Raw genomic sequence first — 13,347 nt, forward strand, 5'->3', positions numbered from 1 at the left:
AGACCGGATATTGTCATATCCGTGACCGGAACTTCGTGTGCCACACATATTCCATCCAGTGATTGAACCGCATTTCTGGAAATGAGTTCTTAGAAACTGCGTCCCCATGACACGGATCTATCAGTTCCACCTATCTTCCATGCTCATAAACAATATCCTCATGTTAACACATATTGGGGACTCAATAAATATGCGTCATAGAGATGTGGAATGGAGCTGTATAAAAACTTTTCCTCTCTGTATCTCATCAAGTAGCGGGGTATCTCTTTTCAATATGAATCCAAATACTTTCCATATTCATTGTATAAAATGTAATTTCATCCATCATTCATGAAAAGAGAAAAATAATAATAAAATTAGAAAAATTGCATTAAAACCACCACATATATATTCTTACAAAAAGCACTTGCTTTCAAACTGTATATTGAGGCCTCTCGGAGCCAATGACCTAAGTAAATAAATTGTTTTCATTTCCACCTATGCAAGGCGTTCTTCCCTATTGTCAATTCTCCAATTGGGTTGAATTACTCTAATCCCACAAAACAATGATAATTGTGTAATATCACATTGATGTTTTTGTTTGAAATGTAGGGATACATCATGTGCTGCGAGCCCTTGTCGCAACACATGATGCCCTTGCCCGTGACATCAGCACCCCGTATTGGTTTCCATGGTTACCCGCTACATAAATACAAACTACATAAATACAAATATCAGACAGTACATACTGCCTGTTGGTGATGAAAACTATCATTGAGCCCCCTGGGTACAAGTTTCCCCAATCTATGGATCCAGCAGGACTCGCACTGCAGAAGTTTGCCTGATCTGTTACCACCTGTTTGTGCAAAGTGAATTGTCATAGGTTGATCACTATGACCTGTCGATATTGCTGCCCTAATTGCAGAGCGGTTATTTAATTAAGGGTGACAGCTTTTGTCACCCCTATAGTGGAAAATGTTTCTTTATATGTCATAGACTTAGTTGAACTACAAAGTTTATTGTATATTTGATTAAATGCCCATGTGGGCTATATTATATAGGCAAGACGGACAGAACCCTTCGCGAGCGTATGGCTTTACACTGCTGTGCAATTAGAGCAGCAATATCAATCGGTTACAGTGATCAACCTGTGGCCCATCACTTTGCACAAGCAGGTCATAGCCTTGCTGTTCTCAGGTACATGATCATCGACCATATACCTAGTTCCATTAGAGGTGATGATAGATCAGACAAACTTCTGCAGTGCGAGTCCCACTGGATCCATAGATTGGGAACTCTTATACCCAGGGGCTCAATTGTGAGCCGGGATTGCATTGTTTTTTGTGAGTTAGTAATATGAGGATTTGATACCAACAAACATGATACAACATATGTGTTTTGCCTTATTCAATTGTATTGCGCTATGCAGGATAGATAGGGTATCGACAAAGGGTTTTTCCTCAAGAAGTATTTCTGGGATGATTCTGACATATTCTTATTTGACCATGACTCTGTGACATTCTGGTTATGTAGCCAAATTTGACTGTCCTGATGAGGATATATATATATTAGTTTTCATCAGCAACAATCAGTATGTACTGTGTGATATATGTATTTATGTAGTTTGTATTTATGTAACGGGTAACCATGGCAACCAATGCGCGGTGCTGACGTTACGATAGTGCATCGCGCCGAGCGCCGGATGCTGTGGAATCACTGTGGGATGGTGTCGGTATAAAGGCATGTCTGTTTAGGTAATATGTTTGTGTACCCTGAAGACGATGCAAAATAGCCAGCATCGAAATGTTGGTATAGTAGCCTGTTCCAGTATTGATTTATTATACTCGAGTGCTGACAACATTGGTTTGTGTGTATATATGTATATATATATATATAGAAAAAGAAGGAGGATTTAACCCCCTATTGTACCTCAGCACACTGAATAATACCTGCAACAATATATGAAGACTATATGGTCATAGAAATTCAGAGATATTAGTTGCATGCATTTGCAAATACATGGAAGGCTGCTGGGCCATGTCACGGCTTCTCTGTTACCAGCAGTCCCTAACACTAAGGGGTTCACGTCGGGGCGCAGTGCACCCCAAAAAACGTCCAGCCCAGAACCCCCCCAGGGCATCACACGAAAATGGAAAAAGAGTGACAGTGCAGTGTAAAGTATAGCTGTGTGTGAGTGTTTGGGCGTAGGGCCCCCGGGACTGGTCTGGCTGGGCCTCCTCAGGGCATCACCACTTAATACACATAGTTGCTTTTCACATCACCTTTTATGTTTGTTTATTATTCATGTATTTTTTCACATATATTTTAACCTCTCATTCCACACTTAATGATTACTCACACACAGCTATACTTTACACTGCACTGTCACGCTTTTTCCATTTTCGTGTGATGCCCTGGGGGGGTTCTGGGCTGGACATTTTTTGGGGTGCACTGCGCCCCGACGTGAACCCCTTAGTGTTAGGGACTGCTGGTAACAGAGAAGCCGTGACGTGGCCCAGCAGCCTCCCATGTATTTGCAAATGCATGCAACTAATATCTCTGAATTTCTATGACCATATAGTCTTCATATATTGTTGCAGGTATTATTCAGTGTGCTGAGGTACAATAGGGGGTTAAATCCTCCTTCTTTTTCTACTTAGTGTGACCCCTCCCTTTCATGCACCTGATTAGTACTGCTAGATTGATTGAGCAGCTGCCATTTTTGTTATATATATATATATATATATATATATATATATATATATATGTCTAGCCTCTTAAGAAAGAAGGAAAAACACTCTCCAGGTTTTCAGCAAGATTATTCAGTATTTAATGATTAAACCAACATAATTTGCCAACGTTTCGGTCCAGTATGGACCTTTGTCAAGGCACAATAGCTTCTAAACATCAATAGGTCACTAAGAGGGAGTACATATAAACAACGTAAGCATTCATAGTCTGACAGGTCCTTTAAAACACATAAATTCAAAATGTCTTAATCCATGATCGATATATATGATATAGGGAGAGGTATGCCTCATATAACAGTAGCATGATATCCAATAGAAGCCCACACACAGGAAACTATTCACAGCAGTTGGATCCAAAACAAAACCTTACTTCAGCAGCTTGTATTTAAAATACTGGGATCGAATATGCACTCCAATGTTGATTATAGTAATAACCAGGTAGAGGGACAATTTTAAATGTGAAGTCATATATTATGCAGCATGAACATAGTAACCAGGTAAGTGAGGGTATGGACAGTACAGTCCATATACAGTACATATTACACCAGTATGTATGAGGGGGCTGTAAGAGCCTGCAGGGTGGCAAAAAAAGGGATGTCTTACCTCAGCGTTGGCCTGTCAGGGCATATGCTGATGCTGGAGCATAATCTGAGCTCAGGGTTTAAAAACCCAGTGACCAGAAGTGCGTCACCTCCGCTGAAAAACAGGAAGTGCGCGATCGCGATTATGTATGTTCTATTAAATGCCCATAGATCTGAAATAGCTGAAATTGCACATCCTTAGGCATGTAGCCTATTGGATAGTGCTAAAGGGAAAGTCTCCAAGTCCCTATTGTCACAGCCACAAGAGGGACATGTTATAGACAGGAAGTGGGGCACTTTGGCATTAGCCGGCTGCCATCTTGTGTGTGGCTCAAGATATATACAGTAATAGCTGTCAATGAGCCTTAGCAGGACCTTAAGTAATGGGCAGCTATTGGTGCTACTAAAAATTCCTAAAAAGGGCTATACAAGTGTTATTAGGGGTATAAATGCCATAAATGCATATTATACATAGCCAACTAATAAAAACTGTAACATGGACATACCTACATATACACATATATACATATATATATACACGTTTATACACACATATACACCCGTACACACATATGCATACATACACATGGTCAGTTACAGAAATTAGAAGAATGATTATTAATGTGTAGTAGGACCTGGGACTAGAGGACCTAGGGGTACAACATGAATATGTGGATCAACATCACAAAACGATTGACATTAGGTGAACGGTACAGAAAAATTCAATGTTAAATTTAATATTTGGTACCGTATATATAGATAAAGTCATTTTCAGAGAAAGATACCCAATGGGCAGTTCTCATTAAGTCCACGTGGTGCCACAGTGTCAAGCCTGTAGATCCACCGACTTTCACATTTTTTAAGTAGAGCCAGTCTATCTCCTCCTTGTTCGGGAGGCGGTATCCAGTCAATGAGTTTGCATTTGAGGGTTGCTACCTGATGTCCCATCTGTAGAAAATGTCTGGCAACAGGTTTATCCGACTGACCACTGTTGTAGGCAGCTCTGATGGATGCCCTATGATTAGCCAAACGTTCCCTGAAGATCCTGGAGGTGAGCCCGATGTAGTAATGACCACAAGGGCATATGAGTATGTAAATAATATGATCCATTTTACAATGGAGCTTCCATTTAATCTTTATAGGTACACCCGTGTGGGGGTGAGCAAGAGTATTGCCCGGAACCATAGAACTGCAGGTCACGCAGCCTCCACATCGGTAACTACCAGGTCGGTTCTGCATGACTATGATAATAGAGTTAGTCATTTCAGGGTTCATTGATGGTCTAAGTAGCAGTTGTTTCAGGTTGGGCCCTCTTTTATATGCCATCATGGGTGCTTTGGTGTTGGTATAAGGTAGAGTAGGGTCAGATTGGATAATCAGCCAATGTTGTCAGATTGATCTTTCTGTTAATCTGGATCTGTTGCTGTACTGGCTGACATAAATGACATGGTCACCATCAGTAGGTTTAGGTCGAGGGTTTGCATATTTATTTCTGACCTTGTTTAAACAGCTCTTAAGCAGAGAATGTGAATATCCTCTTTCTTTGAGCCGAGCTGTCATTTCCAGGAGTTGAGTGTCTTGCCGTATTGTATCTGAGTTATTATGTAGGACCCTAAGGTATTGCGAATTCGGGAGGCTATCTTTCAGTGCAGGGGGATGATGACTCGTGGCTTCTAGAAACATATTCCGGTTGGTATCATTCCTATAAAGGGTTGTGCCCAACTTGTTTCCATCCCTGTATATGGTGATATCTAGAAAGTTAACAGACTCCTTATCAATGTGGTGGGTAAACCTTACTGGATGCTCCAGTGCATTTAGTTGTTCCACCATTAGGTTAAATGAGCTGTCGGTACCTCTCCATAGCAAGAAGATATCATCGATAAATCTGAGAAAGAGGACTACCTGGGTGCCATAGTGTGGTATTATGTAAGTTTCCTCATATTTGGCCATATAGAGATTGGCGTAGGCTGGCGCCAGATTCGACCCCATGGTAGTGCCTGAGCATTGTATGAAATATGTTTCTTTGTATTTAAAATAATTGTTGCATAGGACCAATCCGGCTAGATCCATGAAGAATCTCGTTTGTTGTGGTTCTGTTTCAGCTCTCATAAGAGCATCCTCCATCGCTAGTAATCCATCTTCATGTGGAATGATGGTATATAAGGAGCAGACATCCATAGTTGCCATCCAGGTGTCTCCTTCAATAGTGAGTGCTTCCAATTTATTAATGAATTCTCCAGTGTCTTTGATGTAACTTGGTATTTTGATGACTAGAGGTTGTAGATAATAGTCGACATATACAGCGAGTGGTTGTAGGAGTGATCCTCTGGCTGAAATGATTGGCCTACCTGGGGGTTTGTTCAGGGATTTATGTATTTTCGGCAAAGTGTATATTATAGGGGATACGGGATGTGGCACCGTCAAGTATGCCAAAGTATCCTCGTCAATTAGGCGTATTCTGGATGGCTTCTTGTAATCTGGCATCTATTTTATTTTTGATTTCATACGTGGGGTTATGGTAGATTTTATTATATGTTTTCACATCCATAAGTTGTTTGAGAATTTCTTCATTGTAGTCACTCCAGTTTTGAACAACTACTGCACCCCCTTTATCCGCCGGTCTTATTACCAGGTTCTCATTCATGCAAAGATTGTTTAGTGCCTCTTTCTCGCCAACAGACAAGTTGTTATAATATTTTGGAATATCCCTGGTATTAGTTTCTTGATTAATTAGGCGTAGATAGGTTTTGATGCTGGGGTTAGTGGAGGTTGGGTCGAACTTAGATGGAATTCTAAATGGATTATGGGTTTGTTGTAAAGTTGTGTTCTTAAAGTGTTCCTTCTGTCTTAGTCTACGACCAAATTTATAGTGGTCAATAGACCAGTTGAATTTATCATGCCTATTAGTTAGAACAAAAGATAAGCCTTTAGTGAGTAGGTTATGTTCATTCTTTGATAGTTGATGGTCTGAAAGATTAAATACAGTGTTCACAATCTCCTGCCCCTTCCCCTTCTTCTTCCTTGTGTAACTACCCTTCCTCAGGTGGGGTCTACGGGTTGTACCACGTCCTCTTCCCCTAACAGGTTTGTTTCTAAAAAACCAAGGGGAGGTCTAGTTTCAACGTTATCCATGTCTGATGTTGTTCCTGAAGATGCTGTATCGAATTGGTATATTTGTGTGCGTCCCATGGGTTTCGGTCTTCTCTGTCTCTGGTTTCTATTTGAGGGTTTACTTTCTCCTAGTAGCCATCGGTAGACAGTATGATTTTTATAAAGAAATGAGTAACAGCGCTACCCCTTCTGAACTCTTCTATATTCTACTGGGTTAAGGCAAATGCCTATTTACCGTGTCTTAATACTGTATTGGGCTATACAAAGTGGAATTGACAATGCGGCATAATCAATATAAATCTTGTTATTTATTGGCTAAAATATTGTGTGAAATAATACATGTATACAATTATCACAATTGTCTGCAATGCAAAGAAACTGCTGTGTGGTTTGAATGCTTATTGGATGGCGATTGTGTACACTGTCTGTGAACACTTGATAGGAATTTGGGGGATGATAAAGTCCTTGGGATCGATGCGTATAGGGCTAGCGGCATCCCGCTTTGTCACCCATATAAGTTCAGATGTGATTGTCCAAATAAATGTGCTCCAATAGATGGTGGCCCAGGCTTTCTTCTTTGCAGAAGAGAGGAGAACCACCTGGGTGGCAGTGCAGGATCTCTGGACCTGGTTCATGCAGGGTACAGTGAAGTGAGTGATGCATCTAATTAAAGACTGTATCCTGCACTTCAACTGAGTACCTGTCACTCGCCTGTCTGGGGAGGGGAATCGTCGGACGCGATCACTCCTGACCTGATCCGGCTTCCCCCTCCTTTGCCGCATTGTCAATTCCACTTTGTATAGCCCAATACAGTATTAAGACACGGTAAATAGGCATTTGCCTTAACCCAGTAGAATATAGAAGAGTTCAGAAGGGGTAGCGCTGTTACTCATTTCTTTGTATATTGTATCCTAGTGAAAGGTAAGAACACCCTTTTGTATACAGCAGCTCCCGCAACAAAGAATAGGTAGGCTGCTCAGTGCTCAGTACTACTTTTTTGTATTACTATTGTGTGTTCACTGTACTTGCAGCAAAGGCAGACCAATCATTCTTATGTTAGATGGGTATACTGAACATTAACACGATCAGGGAACAAAGGGCAGAAGTACTTTTTTCACAGCTAACAAAAAGCAAGACACCCACCCCAGACATTCAAGATTTCTTTGCAACATTCACACTATTCGAAAAAACAGTGACCAAGGAAAATAAACTATGGTGGGACACTGAAACACTAAAATGGTATCTAACAAACAAGTTAGTACCAAAAGGCCTTAAGTTAAAGAAAACAGCAGCACACCATAATGATGATGCCAACTTCATCAAAAAATGGGAACAAATTTTGACAGATAGCTCGTTGGAATTACTTAAATTAATAATAGAAACACAATCAAAGGAATTGAAAGACTTAGCAATAGAAATAGCGAGACTGGACACATTGCTAATACCATATGAGCAGGACAAAGAGTTCCAAACATTAACAGCATTAACGGTGGACAAAATACATAAAGGAGAGGACAAATTAGTTTCCATCAAAAAGGATAAAATTTTGAGAGACAAATTAGGTGTCAAAAAAAGGAAAATAACAACAGTAAATGATCCACAACACAAAGTTATATCCAAACCCCACCATTAAAATAAAAATCAAGTAAAAAGAGTGAAGAGAAAGGATAGTGATATCCCCATATACACAAGACTTAATCTAACGTATCAAGAATATATGACTAAGATTCATTCACAGGTCTCAACATAAAAAGAACCAGACACTTAGCAAGATTATCATCAGGAAGTTCAGACACAAATAGTGACAACTCAAACTCCTTCTCTATATACAATATAGAAGAGGAAGAACATAGCCACAACTTGGCAAGACGATCACTGGAACAAGGCTGGTTCGATATAGCACCAGAACTATTCAATGTAAGTACATATGACAATAACATAGACATCAACAATGACCTCAATGGTCAACTAAATACCGTAGCAAATAAAGACTTGACCAAGCCTCAAACATTACATACAGATCTTTTTTTAGAACCAACGACAAACATCAGAGCAGTGACTTACACCAATCACTCACAAGCACCATGTGCAGACCTTTTTTTAGAGACAACAACAAATCTCCAACAGAGACCAAACAAATCCATAAAAAGAAAACTAGAAGGGGATGTAGAGGAAGAAAGAAACATAAAGAGACAGAACTCAAAACAGGAGAAAACAAAGGGCAGGGCATATTCAACCTAAGCAGCCTACCACTAAGTGACGACCACATATCCGTTTTGGATAAAGGTTTGAAGTTCACCCCAGCCACAAAAATGGACAAATTCAACACTTATTTGGACATTCATAGATTCTCTAGAAAACTGACATTAAAGAAATACTTTCAAAAAACACCCATGGCACAACATGTACCCGTTAACAGTAATTATCAACACACGGAGCACAAACCAAACTCGAAGTTTTATCCCACATATATAGCAGGGCAGTACATAAATACTTTCACAAGCCTACTAGAAAAGGATCTATGCAAACTGAGTGAACAAAAACTCAGACATCAACAACTAAATATGACAAAAAAGAGATCAAAGCCATGGAGGATTTGAAAAGCAATAGGGCAATCATAATCAAACCCGCGGACAAAGGGGGGGGATAGTGATCATGGATATAGACAAATAGATAAAAGAAGCCAATAGAATACTTCAGGATAGAAATACATATGAAAAGTTAATCTGTAATCCGACAAAACAATTTCAAGAAGAATTAAGACAACATTTGAGAGTGGGACTGAATGAGGGAATTTTGACCAGTAAAGAGTTTGAATTTCTAGATACAAATCACCCAGTTATTCCGGTCTTTTACCATCTGCCGAAAATACACAAAGACCCAGTAAATCCACCAGGTAGACCCATAATTTTGGGTATACAATCACTAACATCCAACTTATCCCAGTACGTAGACACATTTCTACAACCTTACGTGAAGTCACAGAAATCATACTTAAGGGACACAATTGACATTTTATGTAAACTAAGGAACATCACCTGGCAAGATAATTACTGGCTAGGGACGAGTGACGTCACCTCACTATACTCAGTCATCCAACATACATTAGGAATTGAAAGTGCAAAACATTTTTTGGATCAAGATCCGTTAATGACATCAAAACAAAGTGATTTCATAGTTGACAGCATTAAATACATTTTGACACACAACTATGTATGGTTTAACAATGACTATTACTTGCAAGTAACCGGGACAGCTATGGGGACAAGGTTTGCACCAAGCTACGCAAATTTGTTTATGAGCCACTGGGAAGATCAGTACATATGGGCCAACAGAGAGCTTGACGCAAACCTCATCCTATGGACCAGGTTCATAGATGATGTCTTCTTTTTGTGGCAGGGAGACGAGACATCTGTACAAAATTTTATCGATTACATTAACAACAGTAAACACAACTTACAATTTACTAGTCAGTATAGTAAAACAAATGTGACATTTATAGATCTTAATATCTTTAATACAGATAACCAGATACACACCAACACTCACAGTAAACCGGTTGATGTCAACAGTTTTATTTTTGCAAACAGCGGTCATCATCCAGACTGGCTAAATAGTATTCCCATAAGCCAGTTTCAAAGAATCAAAAGGAACTGTTCTAGAGAGAGTGACTACCGAGAACAAGGGAACAAATTGAGATTGCAATTACAAGGGAAGAAATATGAGGGCACCAGAGTCGAGCAAGCCTATGACAGATTTAGAAAGGTGGATAGGGAATCCTTGCTGCAATATAAGAATAAAACAAAGACAGGGGACAATCTTGAAAATAAAGAAATCTACTTTGTAACTGACTACAGCAGCCAAGCCTCCCGGGTAAAACAGATCATAAAAAAACATTGGCCAATATTAATGCAAGATGATACACTAGCAGAAGCACTCCCTAATGTCCCCAAGATAGTGTTCCGGAAAGCACCGGACATCAAAACTAAACTAGTCAAAAACCATATAGCCCCCAGTACAACTAGACAAACAACAATAACCGAATCATGGAACAATACAAGGGACAGGAACAAAGGAGGATTCTACTTTTGCGGAACATGTGTAGCCTGTAAGAAAACGAACAAAAAGAACACAAAACCAGTACACTTAATCACATCCACATCCAATCAATTTATATGGAGGATCAGGGACAATATGACCTGTAACAGCAAAGGGGTCATTTACATACTAACATGTCCTTGCAGTAAGCAATACATAGGTCGCACCATCCGCCACCTCAAAAAGAGGTTAGCAGAACATGTACGCAACATTATTTCGGGTTGTGAAGAGCATCCAATCTCCATCCATTTTAAAACATTCCATGGTTCCGATCCTAGGGGACTAGAATTTGCAGCAATGCGATCAGTGACACCAAACTGGAGGGGAGGGGACTACAATAGGCAAATTAATACAGAAGAACTGAGGGCCATAATCACCATGGATACGCTTACACCCAAAGGTCTAAATATAGACAATGAGGTGAGATCCATCATTTGTGGGTGACATGTAGAGCAGCCTTTTTATGTAATGCAAAAGAATAGTGATGCATGCTACTCCATGAGGCAAAGTGAACCGTCAGATCTCCAATGTATATAACACCAGCCAGATAAAGTGTAATCCAGGAAGTTAACACAAGTTGTAGCAAGCTTAGTCACCATGTTTGGAATAAAGTGGTTTGGTAACCTATTGCACACAATGTGAATGATGTATATATTGTGGAGTATCCATCAAATAGTGGAATTTTTTATGGAATGAAATGTATGTAGGTTCACACAGACACCTATAGAATGTATATTGACCAGCAGGATTATATATGGAATATACTGCATATAGGGTTAAATAGAAACCTACGATCTGAGATAGAAAACAGGCAGACATCCTTTGAGTGACTGAACAAGCCACAAATCTGCATTTGTTAATAAAGACCAATCAGATTGAAGGCGGGCAACATAAGGACATTTAACCACCTCGTTATCAATCACTTTTCACTACTCACAGAGGAAGACCTTAACGGTTGAAACGCGTTGGAGACATAACAGATAAATCAACCATCACAAATCTCCTGCATGCTCAAGCAGAACTATACGTGCAAAGAATACTGCTAATCCCATCCATTCACGATCGAGTCATGTGATCGGCAAATTACACGTGACCAGGAAGTAACAGAAGCGGAGAAGGAAGGACGGACCAGGACGACACAGACGGGCGCCCGCCTCCGCCATCGCCGAAGACAGGACACCCAAGCAGAAGGAGGAGGGATCCGGCCACACGGGAGGACAGTCAGACAGGTAAGTCTCTGACACAGGAGGGGGAAGCCGGATCAGGTCAGGAGTGATCGCGTCCGACGATTCCCCTCCCCAGACAGGCGAGTGACAGGTACTCAGTTGAAGTGCAGGATACAGTCTTTAATTAGATGCATCACTCACTTCACTGTACCCTGCATGAACCAGGTCCAGAGATCCTGCACTGCCACCCAGGTGGTTCTCCTCTCTTCTGCAAAGAAGAAAGCCCGGGCCACCATCTATTGGAGCACATAATTTGGACAATCACATCTGAACTTATATGGGTGACAAAGCGGGACGCTGCTAGCCCTATACGCATCGATCCCAAGGACTTTATCATCCCCCAAATTCCTATCAAGTGTTCACAGACAGTGTACACAATCGCCACCCAATAAGCATTCAAACCACACAGCAGTTTCTTTGCATTGCAGACGATTGTGATAATTGTATACATGTATTATTTCACACAATATTTTAGCCAATAAATAACAAGATTTATTTTGATTATGCCGCATTGTCAATTCCACTTTGTATAGCCCAATACAGTATTAAGACACGGTAAATAGGCATTTGTCTTAACCCAGTAGAATATAGAAGAGTTCAGAAGGGGTAGCGCTGTTACTCATTTCTTTGTATATTGTATCCTAGTGAAAAGTAAGAACACCCTTTTGTATACAGCAGCTCCCACAACAAAGAATAGGTAGGCTGCTAAGTGCTCAGTACTACTTTTTCGTGTTAATATGATTCTTATAATCATTAGCAACAGTGGTCAGTTTCATCCGTTTAAAAGCTATCAGGTCTCTTCTATAGTTGTCAACTTGGGCATTAAGTTTATCAAGCCAGTTGGTAGTTTTGTCATACTTCAGTATGTTAATGCTGCTTACAGGAAATTGATCAAGATCAGTGGTAACTTTCTTAAGTTCCTGACTTACTTCCTCCACCACAAGGACTATAAGGTCCAGAGAGCATTTGTTAAGGATGCTGCACCATCGGCTGCAAAAAATGGGATTGTTTCTACGAATAGTTGGCATGTTAGTAATCCTGAAACCCCTAGGGATCTGTTTGTTCCTGTGATATTCCAATAGGAACTGTCCATGGAGTGTGAGGTCCGTAATTCTTTTTTTGAGTCTCAATAATTGATGGAAAATATCAATGGATGTTTCCGCAGGCAGGGTAGAGAAGTCCAATTTCTCAAAGAGGACACGATCCGCTTCTTCATCTGTAAATGACAAGGCTCCCTGTTCAGCTTGGGAGAGGAGTGCTTCGCCCAATAGGGCCGCTCCTCCGGTGGCCATAATTTATGGTGACTACTGCTCAGAAGTGTATCCCAGGTGCCACTGATGCTGAGTTGCACGTGTACTCCTGTACAATATCTTTGGTAATATGGTGGGTGTCCGGAATAGAGTGTGGGTGTGAGGACATCCAAACTCTATATGTACATATAGATAGTCCGGCACTCTCAGTTCATAAAGTTCAAAATACTGGGGTGTTTTTAGGGAAATTCATATGGAGGTTCCCATAGATAATAGTCTAGCCTCTTAGGAAAGAAGGAAAAACACTCTCCAGGTTTTCAGCAAGATTTTTCAGTATTTAATGATTAAACCA

This window comes from Taudactylus pleione, unplaced genomic scaffold, assembly GCF_031769625.1.
Source record: "Taudactylus pleione unplaced genomic scaffold, aTauple2 ptg000116l, whole genome shotgun sequence".
NCBI classification, from domain to species: domain Eukaryota; kingdom Metazoa; phylum Chordata; class Amphibia; order Anura; family Myobatrachidae; genus Taudactylus; species Taudactylus pleione.